Source organism: Eptatretus burgeri, chromosome 16 (assembly GCF_056783735.1).
Source record: "Eptatretus burgeri isolate ZD-2024b chromosome 16, Ebu_testis_v1, whole genome shotgun sequence".
Taxonomy (NCBI): domain Eukaryota; kingdom Metazoa; phylum Chordata; class Myxini; order Myxiniformes; family Myxinidae; genus Eptatretus; species Eptatretus burgeri.
The window spans coordinates 13,824,434-13,831,716 of NC_140976.1; positions in this window are offsets into that span (position 1 = coordinate 13,824,434).

The following is a 7,283-nucleotide window of genomic DNA, read 5'->3' on the forward strand; positions in this document are numbered from 1 at the left end:
GCGAGCTCGTCGCCGACTGCCGTCTTCCTTGCCTCGGACCCGAGGTATCCGGTCCCCTCCGCAATTCTCCTCAGACGACTGCAGCAAATCACCTCGACCGCGCTCCAGCCTCCAGGCTTCCTCTCTCTGCAGCTCCCCGACAGACTCCGAACCCCGACAGACTGCCGCTCTCCAGACCCGATTCTCCTCAGCCGACCGCCTCCAACCCTTCTCCAACTCAAACTGCCTCTAACTCACTCGACCGAAAAACTCACTGAATTCGCCCCGCGCTCGGCGCTTTATAGCGGTGTAGGAGAACCCATATGCAAATTTCTGGATCAGAACGAGCTCGGGGGAGGAGCCACGCTCACCCATTGGACGGAGAAAAAGGGGCGTGAGTCTCCCCTGATCCTCGAATTTGCATATATCGATTCTACTCCGACGCGCCTGGAGGCGGGGCCAAATCGTCCCGCGCTTGCTGATTGGACGGATTAGAAGTAGGCGTGTATCATTCCTGATCCGACTTCTCCTCGGAAAGGCCACACTTTGTACCCGCGGCTCGGCGCGCGCCCTGTACGAGTCCATGACAGCCTGACGCTCGGTGCCCACAAGCGGTGCGGGAATGGCCGCAGAAGGAGAGGCGAAGGTGGTGGAGGGTTTAAAGTGCTGGTCCATGGCCATGGCGACGTTTGGAATGGCGGTGATGCAATGTTTGCGGGAGTGAGTTGTGAAGGTAAAGGTCGTGGCTGTTGGCATTGTTGTTGTTGTGAAGCGACGTTGCGGTTGGTGGTTGTTGTGTGATGGCGGTTGAGACGTGGTTGGTTCAAAATAAAGATAGAACAGAAAAACGACTATCTCAAAGGGTCGCAGCCCGAATGAATCACATTTATTCCCTCTAAACAACGGGTTTGGGGCTAACTACACATGTACTTACAGAGATATCTCACCTACGGGACCTGAATGGTGGTTTGCGAATTTCCTCAACCGCAACAATATATACTTCCAGGGTCTGGTGCGTTATGTGGTCTTGGCTGTAACAGCTTCTTCAGAACTTGATCTTGACTAAAGTCCATGTCATTCAATGCTTCCTCTTCAGCATCTGTAAATACCTTCATTGGTGAAGTTGCTTTATTCAGTCTAAGTGATAAACACTGATATGAAGTAGTCATTCAGAGCTGATGCCATTCTCACTGCATCCTCAATCACATACATGTCCATTTTCATCTCTCAGTGGTCCAACTCTGTCCTTGGTATGAAGTTTGTTTCTTGTGCAGGTATAGAATGCTTTCTGGTTCATTTTAATGTTCTTTGCCAATTTCTTCTCATATTAATATTGACTTGAATGTAACAACTTTTTTTGTTCTGTTTAGAGCCCTCTCATATTTGACATACAGTATATGTGATGGATACCTTCTCCACAACTGATACTTCTTTCTCCTTGCTCGTTCAATTTACCTGTTCCACAGTATTGGTTTTATCCTCCCTTATTCCCTGGGTTTTTCCTCCATTCGTGCAGAGAGAAAGCAGGGTTCAGCAATCGGTTCACTTTGTCTGTCTCTCTGTCTCCAAACAACAGTGCACGGTTGAGGAACAACTTGATTTCAGTTGAATGTTGTATTTTGAACACTAATCGAAACACTAACCTACAGTTTAGCTCTATTTTGGCTCTGAATTTGTTCCGATCTTGCATGAACAGAGAGGAGTGAGTATTTTTAAGCGGTGTAACCACTTCAATATTTGGTATGTCCTGCCTTCCTTCCGTCTGTCAAAAATGAAAGAACCTTATAATCCCCTGTGTGAGATTAACCAAGGTCGCAAGTTTGCATTTGCAATTTTTCCATGTACCCATGCATACATATATGTATGCATCGCCTTTATTTATTTATTTTTCTTCAAACTTCATCGCTTACTTCGGACGGTCGCTGGTGCATTTATTTTTATTCCCCCCCCCCCCCTTTCAATTCCATGTGTCTGGCAGTCAAACAAAATTTTAAATGATTCCAAACAGGAAACTTAGTTTTAGGGACGTCATAAAGGACACAAACAACAGGCATGTAGAACTAATGTAACGTGTTAAATAAGGTGGTGGAAATGCGCTGTATTAATGGCAGTAAACGTGCAAAAACATTTTTTTAACAACCTTTAAAATCTTTATTTTATTTTGATTGAATTATATACTTGAACACGAGAACAGAAATATAGCCTTTTTGGCACTTTCAAAACCCTTCTGTTTAACAGTATTTGGACAAAATATTACGGCATTTTACATTACCCGACCAATCAACTTTGCCACCAGCAGCCCCCACCCATGTCCTTTTTTTTTCTCAAGACTGCATGGTGTAAGGTGTTCTATAAACTCTCTAGTTGGCTCACCTGGAACTTAGTTCCAGGGAGCTCATGGGATGACGCGTCATCTATCCATCTGTCCGTCCATCCACAAATACTTGCAACAACTTCTCTGAAACTACGCATACGATTTCGATGAAACTTTACCACAACGTTTATCGCTAAAGTTTGTTCATGGCATTAAAAATGAAATAGGGTCCTAAGAGGGTCTACGGTGTTTGCCCCCCCCCCAAATAGGTTTTTGCTTTCTTTTCAGAAACTACACATGCAATTCTGATGAAACTTGAACACAACCTTCATCACCCATGATGTTCCAAAGTTTGTTCACGGCATTAAAAAATCAGCGTCTGAAGAGGTCTGCGGAGGGGGTTTATGGGGGTTGGTTCCCACCGCCATGCCCCAAAGAGGTATTTTCTTTCTTTTCAGAAACGACACAAACAATTCCGATGAAACTTGATTACAACTTTCATCACCCATGATGTATCAAAGTTTATGACATGAGAAAAATCAGGGTCGAAGGCGGGGGGGTTGCCCCTCAAAATAAGTATTTGCTTTCTTCTCAGAAACTACACATACATTTCCAATGAAACTCACCAAACCTTCATCACCCATGATGTACCAAAGATTGTTCACTCCATTAAAACTAGAAGGGCACTCAGGAGAGCGCATTCCTCCGCCAAGCAGTGCCTGATCCACGAGAACATATCGGGCCCAATACATTTTTGAAATATGCAACACATTACTATATCAATTTTGGCCCTCTCTCTCAATGGTGAAGAATCACTTAAGAGGTTAAATAATTCTCTATACAGATCCAGATTCGTATCTTCACCAAAATCGAATCAATTCATCCTTGCAAAACACCCAACCTGTCCACCAAGTTTCATCCGAATCCGTCCACAACTTTTTGAGATATCCTGCATACAAACAAACAAACCAGAAGACTACGTCATGCAGAGCACGATACTTGCAAAATCCATAAAACAAATTTGACCTTCAAGAATAATTGGCTGGTTGAATTCAGTGACCTGAAATATAAATACTCTTCAAATTTAAAGTCGATCGGATGAAAATTGAGAATTTTAGATATCGCACCGAAGTTGTTGACCTTTGGCCTATGTTTAGCTTTTGACCACAAAACAATTGGCTTCTTCTTTGTGACAAACTCGACCATGTGGTGAAGTTTTGTGAAGATCGGTTTAAAATTGTGACCTGTAGGCGACAGACAGACACAGACAAAATCGACTAACTAATATATTTGAAAACTTCGATTTTGCAAATAACAAACAGACAGAAAGGGATGAAAAAATCACCTCTTTCACCTTCGGTGGCAGAGGCAAAATCGTGGTCTAAGGGGGTGGGGGGAGTCCCCACAAAATATGCATTTGCTTTCTTCTCCGAAATCACACACAATTTCGATGAAACTTGACCACAACGTTTATCTCCCGTGATGTACCAACGTTTGTTCACAGCATTTAAAACAACAATCCATAGGTATTTAACTTTCTTCTCCGTTACATATTTTGTGGGTCATCCATGCCTACCAGTGGTTCCCTGGTTATCTTATCCAGCCGCCTCCAGGTAAACCCCCAGGGGTATTGCCCCAATGTTTTTTTTGGAAGAAATTTTTCAGTAACTTGTGCCATCCTCTTTGTGAATGTATCCCACATATACATTACAAGGAACCTAGACATAGGAGGAGGCCATTCGGTCTATTGCGCCACATCAACACCAGACCAATTTGTATAAAAAAAGATAATGCAAAAAAAATTTTTGGGGAGTTTTTCTTTCTGTGGCAGGGGGGTTGGTAAAGGTAGTTCTTGGGTTGGAACACACATCAACCACACACCACCCCTTGATGAAACCACCACAGACAACACTCCACACACATGCATACAATCACCAATCCATGCTCAAGCGACCTAATAATAGACCCCTGCTTTACTACCATCTTAACTCTCCTGTTCTTTACTCTCAGGCTATGGCCCCTCATCCTATCACTGTCTACTTTGCTGAATAGTTCTCCTGCATTTGTTTCGTCTGTACCCTTCATTATCTTAAACATCTCCATCATATCACCTCGTAACCATCTCCTTTATAGTGTGTAAAGCCCTGTCTCCTTCAGCCACGCCTCATATCTGAGTCTAACCAGGCCTGGAATCAATCTAGTAGCCCTGCGCTGAACCCTCTCTACGGTGGTGCTATTTTCCTATATTACACTCTTATTCCTCAGCAGTTCTTCCCAGTCCAGTTTTGACAGAAAAAAATTCTCATCTATGTGTCGTCGCCACATCTGTATAGTCACAATATACCTTCCATTCTTTCATTTTAACTTTGCTGATCAAGTCTCATGTCACAACATTGTAATTGTTTCTTCCAAATGGCTCACGAACCATTCAATTTTTCTACCATACTTGGATCAGGGGAGATTACCAGATCCAGCATGTTTTCCCTTCTCGTCGGTTTTTTTTTCCTTCTTCTTCGTATGGATTGGTTTGAATTGAGCGTACCAGCTGGTGAAATTGGCGGTCCTCAGGCAATCCCGAGCTTGCACAGTGAGCTGTTGCAGCGAATTCCATCCTCCAGCAAGGTGATGCATGGGGCACTCCTCCAACAAGTGGTCTGCTGTCTATATCTCACCGCAGTAACAAGCTGCAGTGTTGGCCAGGTTCCAGGAGTGCATGCATGCGTTGTGGGTTTGTCAACATGCTGAGTCAAAAAAAAACGTCCAATGTTAAATCTAGGAAACGTTGTCCTTCAGCATCTCAGCTCAGTCTCCCAGTTAGACTTATGATTGAGGTCACTGTAAATATCCCTTTCTCAATGTCATTTAACATGCTTTCCTGATGGATAAATGCAAATTTTACTCCCCTTCAAGTGCAAGTCTCTCGCAAACTCCAATCTGCATTTCTATCCCTCTTCCATTCTCGGTTCACACCAAACTGTTTCCGCATTATTCATAATGGTTAAGTCCTCGACTAACACTCCATTCCATTTACTCTTGGCATATATGAGGGCCTCCTCCACTTGCGTGCTTCTTGTCCTGCATGACATCACATCCATCCATGTTCAATGCAACTTCATGTATTTCATTGTCCTTTTAAGAATGATGTCGAGATCCGATTCATACATGTTTCACTTCATTTCATACATGTTTCACTTCATTTCATACATGTTTCACTTCATTTCATACATGTTTCACTTCATTTCATACATTTTATTTATGAGACTTCTTGCATTAATAAGAAAGCGTCTTCATTTAATCAAAGTACAGGATTCTGTTCCGTGCATATCGGTACACTTCTGATCATCTTTTTTCTCTTATTCACACTCGGTATCAATCTGATGGTAGTGGTCGCTTTTGACAAAAGTTCCAGAAATAACAGAATTGGTCTCATCATTGTGGTCACTTTGTACTGTCGATCTTGAATAAACATAATCAATCACATTGCTGTGGTTGTTTTTTTAAAAGCCGAATCAATCTGATTGTTGTGTTCACGTCCCACAGTTGTTCTTGTATGAACAGAATGAATCTGATCATTGAGAGTAGTTTCCCCGTGCATGTGAAGCAAACAACGGGGTTAAACGATTGGTTCACTTTGTCTGTCTGTCTACAAACTTCAGTTTATGATCGAGGAACAACTTGATTTTTATTGAATATTATGTTTTTGAATTTGAATTGGAAAACGAACCTGTGGTTTTTGGCTCGTACTTTGGCTCTTAGTCCCGATTATGCGTGCACAGCGAGGAGCGAGATGTTTTTTTTTTTTTTGCTCTGTCTGCCTGTCCGGCAGTAAAACCAAATTGAAAATCATTCCAAACAGGAAACTTACTGTTTTTAGCGGTCATAAACTCAAAAAGGATGCAAACAACAGTCACAAAGAATTGATGAACAGTCACTTGGTAATTAAGGTGGTGTAAAAGACGCTGCTGTACACTTGCGAAATATTCTACACAATGGCGGTACACTTGTGACAAAATTTTTGTACAACCTTTAAGATCTTTATTTTATTTAAATTTAATTATATACTTCAACACAAACACAAATCGACTTTTTAGCACTTTCATAAACCTTTCGTTTCGCAGTACTTGGACAAAATATTACAGAATGGTCGTGATGACGTAAAAAATCATATTTGCTGCTCACAGACCCACAAGACTCCTTGTTTTTCGCAAGACTGCGTGGGGTAAGGTGTTCTATGAACTCTTCTCATTACCTCAGTAGTAGTTCTGGAAATAACCAAATCAATCTGATCCTCAGTCACTTTTTTCACAGTGATTCTATTGTGCATGTGCTTTCCTTTGTGTATGTAGTTCTTGTAACAAAAGTGCGAATACACATACCTTGAGCTGTTTCACAAAAGTTTAAACTAGTTTCTTCCTTTTTAATTGTTTTTTTTTCACAGTGGGTTCTTCTTTCTTGGTAGAACATGCTGTGTTTGACCTTGAGTCTGCACTCTGCCTTTGTTGGATTTCACCTCCACAAATAACTAGATCTTCCCTATTTTGGTGTCTTTTCCGAAGTTCCTGTTGAACTTGTACTCCTCCCTATCATTCGTAAGTCAGGACCCATGTACTTGTACATAGGAACACCACGCAACCTTCCTTAATGAGAAGTAACTTCACTGTCCTCAAGACCTTCTCTTTCATGTTTCTTTTGCCTAATACAGGCACTATGGTTCTGTTCTTCCCAGCAACCTTTTTCATGGACCATTCCTTTCACGCCATCAGGTGCATAGGGCTGCCAAGGCGGTTTCATTGGCTAGGGGCACATTCCTTGATGCGTTGCCACTCCGACGCAGGTACTCAAATGGCTCTTTTTTTTTTTTTCCCCAGAGCTGATACTTATTTTGCCGACCTAAGAAGGATGACAGGCTGAGTCAACTCACCTGGCGTTATTTACGGCACGATAGGAGCTTCAACCCAAGACCTTAACATCTTAATTAAGCCCCCACTAA